This window comes from Eleutherodactylus coqui, chromosome 4 (genome assembly GCF_035609145.1).
Source record: "Eleutherodactylus coqui strain aEleCoq1 chromosome 4, aEleCoq1.hap1, whole genome shotgun sequence".
Classification (NCBI taxonomy): domain Eukaryota; kingdom Metazoa; phylum Chordata; class Amphibia; order Anura; family Eleutherodactylidae; genus Eleutherodactylus; species Eleutherodactylus coqui.
In genome coordinates, this window is record NC_089840.1 from 46,738,195 (window position 1) to 46,751,852 (window position 13,658).

The following is a 13,658-nucleotide window of genomic DNA, read 5'->3' on the forward strand; positions in this document are numbered from 1 at the left end:
TTCTACAGGGACTCTTGGTGCGCAAATGCACACAAAAATATAGCATGCTGCATTTTTTCCTGTATGCAAGAAATATGCGCTCAAAAGAGAACAAACCCATTGATATTCTCGGCGTATTTTGCGCGCCAATGCGTCCGTCCGAAGGAGCCCCTAGACTGTATGATATTATAGATTTGCTGTTTTTGCAATGACAAAAATACTATAGTTGCCAATTTCAGCACAAAGAAAAATTCCTATACAGAGTAAAGTATGAAACGATGTATGTTTGACCCCTAAGAGCCACCGTCCTCCTCACACTCAAACAGCTCTCATCCTCGGTAACTATGACAACAGTCCTGTACTGCCCGTCTCCAACCTCCAGGGACAGCTGCTCACCTGTCCGTCACGTAGGGTCAGCACACAAGGGGGCGGGGCTTGCCGCTGTGCTCTGCGCGCTCCCGCCTCGGCTGCGTCTGTTGGTTTGGACGGCGCGCACGTAGAGGCCGTCGGGAGCGCGCAGGTAACAGGTGAATGCAGCTACCTCAGCGGAGGCAGCTGGACAGGAGCGACAGGTAACTGAGCCGTGAGCCCTCCGCCTCCTCCCGTTACTACACCGGCTGTACTATGAGCAGGTGTGTAATATACGGGGACATTAGTGGATACGGATTACCGTCTGCCCCGTATTCTGTATCTGCGGGGCTTAGAAGTTGTGCTAATGTCCCATAGAGAGCTGAGTGCTCTAATCTGTAATGTGGACGCAGAACTTAGAGGAAGCTTATAGATGTTGTACATATTGTATGTGTGGGTGGAGTTAGGACTACTTTCTAAAAAAAAAAAAAAACTTTGGTTGCCCTTAGCAACCAATCATTTGTTTTCCAAATGCAGGAATTTAAAGCTGCAGTGTGGTTGGTTGCCGTGGGCAACAATGACAGCATTCTCCCCTCTATGTTTGTGTCTATGTAGCAGAGCCGAACGTGTCACTAAACTCTTTGGAGATAGTTTGTGCCCTCTGCGATCTTATGAAGTCTTGTAAGGAGAATGTAATTGTTTTTGGGGGGGATTTGAAGGAGTTGGACCAAGATTGCTGATCGGTGGGACCCCTGTTGATCTCGAAAATGTGGGTCCTGTGTCAACCCCTTCCCCCGTCCTTTTCACTGCTGGGATATCCAAGAGGCACCTGCTCAGGTATTGCCATCAGTATCATTGGAAGGAATGGAGCCGTGACCTCGCACGTACGGGCGTACTGACATGGGGGTCCCGATCTGCAGATCGATGGGGGTCTCGGCGGCGGATGGGTAAGTAATGCTCTGCCTGTTTTTAGTTAGGTCAGCCCTATTGAAGGGGTCTAATTCTGTAAATAGACAATTCCTTTAAGGGCATATGAGGGGGAAAGGGTCCAACATCTAACGCACTGTCTCATCTGTCCCTTTAACTCCCATTGGCTTTAATAGACAGAAAATCCTGCGTAATCAACCTGCGCTCTCATTCTCCTCTTCCGTTTCTTGGCCGCCATAGTCTGCCTTGCTTTAAGACGTTTTTGCGTATAACCGCGTAAATCTTAATTGGCTTCTCCGGTGGTCATTGGGACGCACGTGCTTAGCCGTTTCCATGGCTGCCATAGAAGTGAATGGAGAGCGCCTCGCACATGTGCAGCCTTCATTCCATTCATTCTCTGCCTGGATGTGAGCAAGAGGAACGCCTGATCCAGAGGTGCAGAACACGCAGGCTTCACCTGTAGAGGAACGTCTCAGGTAGGTATATGCCTTTAAGAATCTATATACTATATAATGACATATATGAGCAGCGGAGAGTGTTATTGAAGATGTTCAGTGAGGACTTTGGGCTGATATGGATACATCCTGGGTGGGGGGGGGAGAAGCGGAATATTACAAGGTGGAATCCAATCTCCATAAAATAGTGGACTGACCACATACGGTAATGTGTAAGGGCGCCTGAACACGAGCGGAAATTGCGTGGCGGGATTTCCTGCGGAATTTCCGCAGACGGCCGCAATTTGGCTGCGCAAAATCTCGCGCAGCAAACACATCGCGGCGTGCTCTATTTCTGTGCGGGGCTCTTAGAGCCCCGCACAGAAATGCCACTCACCCACCGCCAGCTCCGGTCTGCGCATGCGCCGGCTGGCCGGCACATCAAACAGCCGATGGCGCGTGTGAGTACATGCTCGTCCCTGCAAGCGCTCAGGTCGGGTCCCGCGGCGAGAATCCCCGCCGCCGGATCCGACCCGCCCGTCTGCAGGCTGCCTAAGGCCGCCTGCACACGGGCGGAAATCCCGCGGCGGGATTTCCGCCGCTCAAAGCCTGCATAGGAGTGCATTACAATACGCACTCCTATGCAGATGGCCGCGCGAAATGTCACGCGGCAAACAAACCGCGGCATGTCCGATTTCTGTGCGGGGCTTGCAGAGCCTCGCACAGATACGTCACTTACCCGGCCGCTGGCTCCGGTCTGCGCATGCGCTGGCTGCCCGTCAGCCGGCACATGAAAGAGCCGGGGCCGCCGGGCACAGGTGAGTACGCGCTCGTCTCTGCAGGCGCTCGGGTCGGGTCCCGCGGTGAGAATTCTCGCCGCCGGATCCGACCCGCTCGTCTGCAGGCAGCCTAAGGCTGACAAGTGACATGGAGCCACCCAGTTAAGCCTCCAGCTGCAAGGATGTTAGAAGGAGCATCAGCCGTCAGCGTGCCGAGGACACTGGTAGCTTGAGATCAAACTTAAACGCTATGAACCCCTGTGTTCGTTTAAATATAAAATAAAAAATATCGTATTTTTGCTCAAGAATATTTGTAATTGGAAGTAGTTACACATTTTGCACAGTTTCTCCTCTGTGCATGCAGCATGTAGCTACACACTGCAAGCTGGGGGACTCGTTTGCTTGCAGAATCAACCATGATGTGTAGTGAAGCAAGTGATGGAGGGGGATGTTTAATTACTAGTTTACAACAGGGAAGGAGGGCAATGTGATCTCTCTGTAGCTGGGAAGATGTGTGACTGCACCAATTACTGTATTTTTCACCCTATTAAACCCAACCCCTCAAAAAAAAAAAAAAAGTCAGTGCATTTTTTTATAAAGTGAACCTTCGGAAATTCAAGCTGATTGGCACTATTGCAGGTTTGCACGCCCGGTCGGGTCCACTCTATAGCAAACAGATTCAGCGAGAAGCGAGCAATTGTCATCCATCGTTGATAGACCGAACGATTTATAAGTTGCTTTCACTCGTTTTTAAGCAATTTTTTTTTTCTTTTTGAATGAATCATTCCATCTAAAAGCACCCGTAGTTATAGCCACCTATAAGAATTAGCAAGTGGTGGTGGTCAGCATTTCTGGCAACTTGTAATTACAGCATTGGCCACTAGGACACGCCTCCTAGGTAGAGCATCGGGTGTTATATCTTGTCTCCACCACAACTACGGGCTGCAGACACGGGTTGAGCTGGATCACTGACAGGGACGTAACGCCCCCAGATGTGGATTGGCTGCTGCTCCGACACCCCGACTGACAAGCTGGCTGGCCCGAGTAGCGCTGGACAAAATGTCCAGCAGTACTGAAAGGCGCTCCTCTGGACCCCATACTCGGGTAAGTAGCCCTGGGTGCCTTGTACCGTTCTGCTGCTGCTCAGTCCTCCGGAAAGCCGCTTCTGCTGCTGACACCGCTCAATTGGGGACCACCGTCCCCGATGCTTTGCAGCGCTGTGCCGCCGCCTCCTCTTTTTCCTCTTGAAAGCCGCTCCTCCTTGGGACCCTGCTGTGCTGTCAGTGCCTTGCTCGGCTGCCTCCTCCTGCCCCGCTCAGCTGCAGAGCGCCGGTGCCTTGTAAGCAAGGTGCTGCTCCTGTCCCATGCCCTCCACAGTGCTAATGATGGCGTTCCTGCAGAACTCAGCAGCAGCAGCCAATCGACATCTGGGGGCGTGCCTGTCACGGATCGTGCTCAACCGATGTCTCCACCCCTAGTTGCGGTGGAGACAAGATACAACAGTACCAGAGCATCCTGGGTGGGGTGAGAAGATGTATGAATATTTATATCTATTCCATCTGCTAATCTAACAAGACGGAATCTAATCACCATTAAACACTGGACTGGCAACATAGTATACAAAGCTGAGGAATGACATAGACCCACCCAGTTCAGCAAGGAGTGCCAGCCACTGACACATGTCAGAAGAGGGAACATCAACCTTCAGCGTGCCGAGGACACTGGTAGCTGACAACCAAACTTAAACGCTACGAACACACTTTAAAACAAAATCATGTATTTTTGCTCAGTAATCAAGATTGTAATGGGAAGTAGTTACACATTTTGTACAGTTTCTCCTCTGTGCATGCAGTATGTAGCGGGTCAGGAGGGGTGTTGTGTGTCCTTAAGGAGAGCGCCCAAAAAGTGTGTGGAGACACTTAGGGGGTGAGTGGGTTAGGGGATGGTATAGTCTGAGTAAAGGTGAGTAGGGAGACTTGTAAGGAAGTCCATGCTAGCTCCTCTGGGTAATTTATGGTGGCGCTGCAGAGGTATTTTTCCATCTTCCTTATTTTCAGTATGTAACTACACACTGCACGCTGGAGGACTCATTTTCTTGCAAAATCCATCATTACGGGTTGTGAAGAAAGTGATGGGTGGGCGATGTTTAATAATTCAACATGAATCATTTAAATTGAATGAGCCGGCGATGATTTTTATGCCTGTGAGCGAGAATTGAATGATGATCATTCAGTCGTTGTGTCTCATTTAGACCAATTTATCCTTCACTCTTCTTAATTTGAACGATTTTTTTTGTACTAATTGTTCCACGGAAAAGCACTGTTATATCCACCTATACAAATCAGCAAGTGCTGGTGGTCAGCACTTCTAGCAGCTTGTATTTACTGTTTCCCCAAAAATAAGCCCTCCCCTAAAACAAGCCCTAGCTACACTAGGTTAAAAAAACAAACAAAAAAACACAATACTCCTCTTGCAGCCGGCATCTGTCTCCCCTGCTATGGTCTCCCTGCCGGTCTGGCAGGCGGCTCTGTAATCCCCCCTGCTGTCGTCTCGGGGGTTCAGCAGGTAAGCACTGTGATTGGATCAATCACAGCCGTCTCTCAATCGTACACGGCTATTCAGTCAATGACATCACTGAATTGCTGTAATTGGTTCATCGAGCGCCGGCTGGGATTGGCTGGCGCTCGATCCAATCGCGGCTTTTGAGCGATAACCGTTGCGTATAAACGCACGGCCATCGTGCACTATTCGTTCATCGGTGATTTGTAGGAAGCTAGCAATCACCAATGACTGTTATTAGTGTCGCACTCTGATTTTCTCAGCAGGCCGCAATCATAGTATTCTTTCAGCTGGTATTTCGCTGGCAGTTCTCAGTGGGACACCAGCGGAAAGCTCAGAGAACAATGCAGCTGTTTGCATATACAAAACAGCTGCTTTATTATTGGAGTTATCCCAGTGGTGTCCCGCTCTGCCTGCATTAACTCTTAAGGACCTGTTCTATTTTTTAAAAACATTTTTTAACATACCTCCTGACCCATCACATTAAAGAGCGCTGTCAGACTCTGTAGCATGTGTTGAAAACCGCCATTCAAAATTGGGGTAAAAATGCCACGATTTCGAACTGCGTTTTCTGAACACGTGAGAGTGGCCTTAGGGTGTGTTCATGTTTTTTATTGAACTTTTAAACCACAATTAAGAAAGACACATAAAAAAACGGCATGCGGTGTTCAAAGACCTCATACTTTTAAAGAAACTGCATAAACTATTAAAAACCGCATGTGTTTTCGATATGTTTTTTTTAAATTGTGTGTAAAGTGTGCAATTCTATACAGGGAGATGTGTGTAAGATAGATAGACTTGAGATAAACCCCATTGTTTATGCTGCATAAAAGAGCAGCGATGAAGCTCATCGTGCATGCACTTTAAACAGCCGCCGTTCAGTAGTGAACGGCGGCTGTGTTCTGTGAATTGAGGGGGTCAGGGGAGCGAGAGGAGAGAAATCTCCTGCACTGCCTCGCCCCCTGCTGGCCACTCCGTGAACCAGCCTGCTCTGCTAGCTCCCATGCAGGAGCACGGAAACATCGGGACGAGTTTCGGGCATCGTTTGCCCAACATTCGTCCTGTGTAAAAGGACCTATAGACTAGTAATGATTAAAACATTATAGTACCAGTGTTTCTGGTGGGGCAATGCGCCACACAGCTGTGCTACTAGGTACATCCATTATGATCCTCACAAATCACACACAGCTCTACTACATCCATCCTGATTCACACACACAACACATTACACACACAGCTCTACTACATGCCACACACAGTTCTACTACATCCATCTTAATTCCCATACATTACACACACAGCTCTGCTACATTGTACATCCATTATGATTCCCACACATGACACATACAGCTCTACTACATCCATTTTGACCCCACATATTACATTACACACACACAGCTCTGCTACATCCATCCTGACCCCAGACAGGACACACAGCTCTGCTAAATCCTGATTCGCGCACACACAGCTCGGCTACATGGTACATCCATTATGATCGCCACACATACACACAGCTCTACTCCATCCATCTTGATTCCCGCACGGTACACACACAGCTCTACTCCATCCATCCCGATTCCCGCACGGTACACACACAGCTCTACTCCATCCATCCCGATTCCCGCACGGTACACACACAGCTCTACTCCATCCATCCCGATTCCCGCACGGTACACACACAGCTCTACTCCATCCATCCCGATTCCCGCACGGTACACACACAGCTCTACTCCATCCATCCCGATTCCCGCACGGTACACACACAGCTCTACTACATCCACATTCATCCTGATTTGCACACATCACCAGACTCCTTTATACAGAGATGAGCCCTGGTCATGTGATTCCTGACTCCACCCACACATGTGATCACATGAGGGTGACGTAATCACAGGTCCTGGTAGTAGCTACTGTTGTTTTATCCAGTATGCATATTTGGGATTTCAGCCGCAGTTCAGTAGCACTGAGCGATTCCAGCGACCTGATTGGTTGTTTGGGACACACCCCCCCCATTGGAGATGTGCACGAGTGGCCGGCCCGTTAAATAAGCAGCAGCACAGCCATAGGAGGGTCGGCAACTAAGCCCAAGCCTAAACTCCAACCCTAAACCTAACCCTAAATCCTAACCCCCCCGCTGGTCTCGTGAAGTAGCACTCCTGCACATCTCCAAAGGGGGGTGTGTCCCCAACAACCAATCAGGTCGCTGGAATCGCTCACCACTACTGAAGTGCGGCTGAAATACCAAATATGCATCCAGTATACAGTACTTGCTACTAGACTTCATAATGGCTCCTCCCACAGCAGTGACATCACCGTAGTTCCTTCAGCCCACTGGATCTTTGTGGTGGCAGTAGGTCAGTGTCATCCCCTTCCAAAAGCCCTAACTTTGTTGTTCTTCTGTCGGTCAAGCTCTGTGTGTTTTTATATATGTTGTAGCACCTTCGATATTGTCACCAGGAGCAGAGCATCAGAAGCACTCACATACTAACTGACAAGTGGTCGTTAGTAGTTTAATATGAGATGGATGGACAACTGAGACAGACAGATACCCCAGACCACTTCTCTGTGTGAGCAGAGCAGCGTACACTGTGTCTCTATTAACAGCAGGGTGATGACATCACCCTGCTCAGCTCCCTGCTTTGCCATGCGTCTACCTTCTGCCTCCCTCCCCCTCTGTTCACCCCCTCCTCTTTCTTCTCCTGTGCTTCGGCTGGTCGCTCTGTCTGCTGCACCACAGCAATCACGCGACCAGCCGGGAATGCACTGCATTGTATATGGCGGAGGGCAGCTTCTGGGCCCCCTCAGTGCAGGGGCCGGGTCGCCATTGCGACCCCAGCAATCCCTGACGGTACACCTATGGTACATACATTACTCATCCTGAGTTACATCCTTTATTATACTACAGATTTATAATTAGGTAATTCCTGTATATTAACTATGACATTGTGCTAAAAAGTGGACATTCTCTTTTGATGTTTTGATTCCTGTTTTACAACTCATGACTCACCAGCTGATCTGAAGGCGACTCCCAGCAACTCTGAGAGCTGCAGGTATGTATTGTATACCCCACATTATGCTGCTGCTGTATACCCAAAATATTACTGGGGATCTTGATATCGGGAAGTGACACTCCACTAGAGGTATGTGGTCGAGCAAGAAGAGCAAAGCTGTCATCCAGCCCTGTGTGGGCGAAGTCTACACGCCCGTTAACATGACATGTTTTTGTCATGTTAAAAAAAAAAAAGTAAAAATCTAACAAATATGATTCCTTTCAGATTTATTTCTACCTTCAATGTGACCCATTGTCTATACAATTCCAATGAAGAACAAGCTGAAATCGTTCAGGGGGTTGAAAAATGAAAAAAATGTGGTTGCATAAATATGCACACCCTAAAAGTAATACTTTGCCGATGTACTCTTTGACTTTGACAGCACTTGGCTTTTTTGATAGGTGTCTATCAGCCTGGCACGTCTTGGTTTGGCAATCTTCACCGTCTCTTCCTTGTAAAAGACCACCAAATCTGTTATATATTGCAAGGGCATCTCATGTGTAGCGCCCTCTACGGGTCAACTTGCATCTCTTCAATGAGATTCAGTTCTGAGCTCTGGCCGGGCCATTCCAAAACTTCGAACTTCCTCTAGCAAAGCCATTCTTTTGTTAATTTGGAGGTCTGTTTTGGGTTGTCATTGTGCTGAAAGGTGAAGTTCCCCCTCGGTCTCAGACATAACATGTTCTCCCGCAGACTTGATGGAGGTTTTGGCAAAACAGCCCCCCCCCCCCGACATATGAAGAAGATGGGAGATGGTTGTCGCATGTACTTCACAACCAGCACTTGTCAGAAACTCCTGCAGCTCCTTTTAGGCCTCATGTCCACGGGGAAAATCAGGCCCGCTGCGGATTCTTCATGTAGAATCCGTAGCGGGTCCCTCCTGCCCCGCGGACATAAGGCCTAAAAATCAGAATAAACTCGCCTGCTCCGGACGATGCGGTTCTTCCCATCTTCGCGGCCGGATCTTTTTTCTTCAGCCCGGCTGATGTGCTCGGCACGCCGGAAGCGTGCCGCGTGCATGCACCGTGCACATCCGCAGAAAGAAGATCCGGCCGCGAAGATGGGAAGAACCGCATTGTCCGGAGCAGGTGAGTTTTAATTCTGGTATGGGTTTCCCACGGATCCGGACAGCTTCCATGGGCTTCAACAGAAGCCTGCGGGAGCCGTCCCCGGGGAGACTCGCACTAAAATGGAGCATGTCCGGATTTTTTCCCGCATGCGGATCCGCGCCTGACGGGAGAAATGACATCCGCAGGTATTTAACTACCTGCGGGTGTCCAATGCATCCCTATGGGACGCGGATCCGCGTGAGGAGAAACGCTGCGGATTTTAACCCCCTTGGACATGAGGCCTTACTGTTGCAGTCGGCCTCTTGGCAAATCCTGGACCAATTCTCTTCTGGTCTTTTCATCAATTGTTGAGGGACGCCTAGGTTTTTTTATTTTTTGGGTAATGTCACTGTTGGGTTTAATTTAATCCACCTCTTGATGAACCGTCTTCACTGTGTTAGGGCGCCTTCACACTGGCGAGAAAATCACGCAAATTTTCTTGTGATGCGAGAGTGAGTGAAAATGTACGATTATGAAACCAATGGTTTCATTCTCATTTGCAGAGTTTTCACCCCTACGATGCTGCGTGAAAAAAAAAAAAACTGCAGCATTACCTTTCTTTTTGCGATATCGCCTATTGTGCTAAATCGGGCCGGCGGCAACCCCATTGTAAACCATGCGAGAACAATGCAATCCCCTGCAGCAGCTGTGACAGCTGCAACAGAGGATTCCTTCAGCCCCGCAGGGGTGCGAGGCTGTCGCATCCAGGGGTTTCCATGGGTCTTCAATGGGGCCGGCAACGGCAGCGCCAGACCCACTGACAACAATAGGAGAACATCACGATCTCCTGCCGCGGCTGTGAAGGAAGCCCCCGCAATGGTGAGAGGCCATTTCCATATGAAAACACCTCTCATCCGGGGGATTTCAGAAGGATCATGAAGGTGGTATGAGGCTGCAATTCAGCTGTTTCTCAATGGAATTGTACAGATAACGGGTCACTTCGAAGGCAGCCATAAATCTGAAATGATTAATCTTTGTCGGATTGGCTGTGATTGTTTGGATCAAAGGTCAAGTCTACTCCTTATGGAATAATACTTCCTTGGATATACTATGCTAATTGATATTAACCCCAATGGGATAATAATGGTTACTATGGGTATATTCACAAGGGCATTTTTTTTTCTGTATGATTTTTGATCCTTAAATTGGGTGAAAATAGACCCTCATCTCAATACAAATATTCACTGTCCAATTAAAAAAACAAATAATTAAATCGCAGTTTGTGCTATTTTGATGCGATTTTTGTCTAAAAATCACACGTTCAAGTCTATGGGGGCTTTTGAAAGAAATGTATCGCATTTGATCAATATAAAATTGGACAAAAATAGCTAAATTTTTTGTTTGTTTTTCTTTTTTAAATCCTACCGTGTAAACTCGAGTATAAGCCTAGTTTTGCAGCACCTTTTGTTGTGCTGAAAAAGCCCCCCTCGGCTTATACTCGAGTGAGGTAAAAAAAACAAAAAATGCAATACTCACCTCCCAGCCGGCGTCTGTGTCCCCGACGGTGCGGCAAGCTGCTTGAGAATTCTCCCTGCTGTCCTCTCCCTGCTCGGCTTTGAATCCCCCACCGTCAGCGCTATGTAAATAAGCGCTGTGATTAGATCGAGCGTCAGCCAATCACAGCCGGCGCCGAGCAGGGAGATGACAGCAGGGAGAATACTCAAGCAGCTTGCCGCACCGCTGGAAAGACCATTGGGCCGGGGACACAGACGCCGGCTGGGAGGTGAGTATTGCGGGGTTTTTTGTTTTGTTTTTTTTTAACCTAGTACAAACTCGAATATAGCTAGTAGAGATGAGTGAGCATACTCGCTAAGGCAAACTACTCGAGCGAGTAGTGCCTTATTCGAGTACCTGCCCGCTCGTCTCTAAAGATTCGGCTGCCGGCGGGGAGGAACGGAGGGGAGATCTCTCTCTCTCTCTCTCTCCCCCCCCCCCCCCCCCCCGCCCACCCCCCCCCCCCACTCCACCCTGCTCACTCCCGCAACTCACCGCTCACCCGCACCGGCAGCCGAATCTTTCCTCCATAACTTGAGTATATACAGGCCCATGAAAATATTTTGAATTCAAAGGCTGAGAGGAGACTTAATAGCGGTCTACTAAATTCTGAAGGGCTGTCACAGTGCAGAGGGATCAGCCCTATTCTCACAGATTGGATATTAGACAGGGTGATCAATGAGTGGAACAGGTTGCCACGGGAGGTGGGGAGTTCTCCTTCAATGGAAGTGTTCAAACAGAGGCTGGACAGACATCTGTCTGGGATGTATTAGTGACCCTGACCCTGGAGTCCCTTCCAACTCTACCATTCTGTGAATTGAATCTGTTTTGTTTCTGTCTGATTTCAGACAAGATTTTTCTTGGTCCGAAAGTCAGATGGAAAGAATCTACCCTATGGGTCCTTTTTAGACGAGCCAATTCTGATTTGAATGAGCGCATGACTTCACCGCTAACTTGTTCGCCGTCGTGCAGCCTGTATAAACAGGCAAATGCATGGTTGGCTCGTTCAGGCGAGAGTCATTCTGTCCCTGTATAAGCAAATAAGGACTGAGCGATAAGCGCATGAGCCAACCATTCTTATGTCTCCATAAAATTAACGATGTGTCATTCGTCGTCGGTTCGCGTTTAGACCAAACAGTTATTCTTTGCTTTTGCTCATTTGAACAATAATCGTTCCGTCTAAAAGGGCCCTCGGGGCTCCTGCACACCGGCGATTGCAATATCGCTGCGTTTGCTTAATGCAAATGTCAATAGGAATTTCTAATGTTAAAAACCCATCGCACAAAAATCTCAGGTTTGCACGATGTGTTCTTATCATTAGAAAGTTCTATTGACATTCGTGTTTAAGAAAAAACAAAACCACAGCTCTTCCCGATCGGCGGTGTGCAGGAGCCCTTAGTCACATACGGGAGACATTACAAATCTAGGTTTTATTAACGTGACCCTCTGGTTTGGGGCAAAACTGCACTTATCCTGAGGTCATGTATGATATTGCAGACCCAATTTAATGGAGCCGAGTTGCAATACCAAACACCAGACAGCAGTGGCGCTGTATCCAGAAGAAAGCGTCCTCTTCTTCTAATTCTGGACAAGTGAGGGCTAAAGGACAGCACTCTGTAGTTTTCATTCTTCTGTCCTTGGTTTAATAGAAACCAGTTCTTCATGTTTTAAAGTCCTGCTGTGCTTATGTTTACACAAAACAACCAATCTAAACAGGTTGCGCTGCAGTATAAAGCATGGAATTAGGACAAGGTAGCGGCTTGGGCCATGAGTGAGACAGGGAGGATTTTCTAATCATCTCAGACTTCAATAGACAATGCACCACTAATAGTCGCTGATCATAACTGGTGCAAGCTAGAAATCAATGATGACTATTCTCAGCTCTGCACTCTGATTTTCTCAGCGGGCGGCGCTGATAGTATTCTTTCAGCTGGTATCCCGCTGGCACTTCTCAGTGGGACACCAGCTGAAAGCTCCAAGAACAATGCAGCTGTTTGCATTTACAAAACAGCTGTTCTCAGAGTTATCAGTGGTGTCCCACTCCTCCTGAGTTTAACTCTTTAAGTAGCTAATTAGTTATACAAAGATGATCGTTCAACTGTCACTCAAACTGTCGTTTGAGCGATCATCTTTTAGTGTAAATGGGCCTTTATAGATGCAGTCATGGTCTTGCCTACCTACTGATAAGACCGTGTTTCAGCAATAGTAATGACACAGGAAATCCCAATTTGGCATGTGAAGTTCTCAGTATCCGTCTTCCTCTTTGCACCATTGTTTCCCACGGTTGTAACTCGGCCTTGTTGTGCGCCGCACCACGGTAACCACATACTATAAACTGTTAGTAAACCTATGGAGTAATACAGTCAATGTCTGAATTAGGCCGCCTGCACACGGGCGGAAATCCCGCGGCGGGATTTCCCGCGGGATTTCCACCGCTCAAAGCCTGCATAGGAGTGCATTACAATACGCACTCCTATGCAGACGGCCGCGGCATGTCCTATTTTTGTGCGGGGCTCACAGAGCCTCGCACAGATACGTCACTCACCCGGCCGCCGGCTCCGGTCTGCGCATGTGCACATGAAAGAGCCGGGGCCGCCGGGCGCGGGTGAGTACGCGCTCGTCTCTGCAGGCGCTCGGATCGGGTCCCATGGCGAGAATTCTCGCCGCCGGATCCGACCCGCTCGTCTGCAGGCGGCCTTTATGTCTTTCTCTAAGGGCCTGGGGCGAGCGCGCATACCGCTGCGTAGGGCAGCGTATCTCACACAGTCTGACATGCGAGGCTGCGCATACACCCGCACATACGCACTATGTTCTCTATAGGCGCATTTACTATGTGCCCTTAGAAAGCAATAATACAAGGTAAAATAGAACATGCTGCGACGAATACTGGCGTAATTAATAGAGATGAGCGAGCACCCAAATGCTTGAGTCCGCGTTATTCGAGTCGAGCTTTTCGTAAAATTCGAGAGCTTTACTCGA

General features: G+C 48.6%; 1 protein-coding gene across 5 annotated transcripts in view; it reads left to right on the plus strand.

The window, feature by feature from the left end:
* The first annotated feature begins 475 nt into the window (after positions 1-475).
* LOC136625280 (beta-1,4-galactosyltransferase 3-like) overlaps positions 476-13,658 on the plus strand; it is a 58,663-nt gene continuing 45,480 nt past the window's right edge. The window contains exon 1 of one of the 5 annotated variants that reach the window (XM_066599353.1): positions 476-611. The gene's annotated coding sequence lies outside the window, so the exon portion shown is untranslated. Of the gene's footprint in view, positions 612-1,101; positions 1,275-8,056; positions 8,077-13,658 lie in introns of those variants that run through there. The other 4 variants (XM_066599354.1, XM_066599355.1, XM_066599357.1 and 1 more) reach the window with 4 other exon arrangements.